Below are 943 nucleotides of genomic sequence, written 5' to 3' on the forward strand. Positions count from 1 at the left end.
GGAGGATTAAAGGTCCAGCTAAGCTACAGCAGAGGGTTGTTAGCCATGGCGACCAATTGAACATCCTATGAAACCAGTTATCTGATTCTAGTCTTTGTTTTTCCCTGGCATCTAAATTTCTTTTCTCTGGTAGCAAGCTTTCTCTAATTATTCCAGAGTTATTGGCATAGAAGCAATAGGTTTCACCTAGAACCATACATAATCCGTCTTATTCTAAGAATAATTAAGCTAAACCTCTTCTATTTTGGAGGACTTCTGCTAGTGAATCAACTTGAAGTTCTAGCCTGCTAAGCTCAGTTAAGTTTAGGGGAGTTCCTACCCCGACATAGTAAGGGGTTTTGAGTTTAGGCACAACCAGCAATCTTGTCCTACGTCTGGGGTGGTCTTATTTAAGACCTTGTGTATTGCCATTAGCATAGATATTAATGCTCCTTCTGGTTCTGGTTGTGGCTGATCGAATGCCTGGGGTTTAATAGCTGCTAGGCTACTACTTGGAGGGGCTAGAGCTGAAGTTGGAGTTGCTCCGGAAACATAAGTTTTCTTAGGTGTAAGACTTTGGGGTAGTCCCAGAACTAGAAGTGGTTTGTTGGGTCCTATAGGGTTAGCCTTCCTGGGAGGGTCTTTAACCTGTATAGTAAAATATAATCCTGAATCAAACCCTGTTTTATATAATCTGATATTCCATGTCTGTCCTGTGAGCCAATAGTGTTATCCTCCAGGGCTACCAGTTTTGATGGTGATTATGATAGGATTGCAAGACCCAAGAGAGGATGTGGAGGGGCTTGGTCCTTTTATTAATTTAATATGATCATTCTGTTTCTTATAATTAGCTATAGTGGAAATAGTCTCATAACCCCAGTTAGCACAAGAAAATTGGCCTTGGGCCTCACATCCAAGTCCCATATTACCTATGTGGCCAGATATCCCTGGGTAAGGTCCTTGC

This window comes from Pteropus alecto, unplaced genomic scaffold (genome assembly GCF_000325575.1).
Source record: "Pteropus alecto unplaced genomic scaffold, ASM32557v1 scaffold76, whole genome shotgun sequence".
NCBI classification, from domain to species: Eukaryota; Metazoa; Chordata; class Mammalia; order Chiroptera; family Pteropodidae; genus Pteropus; species Pteropus alecto.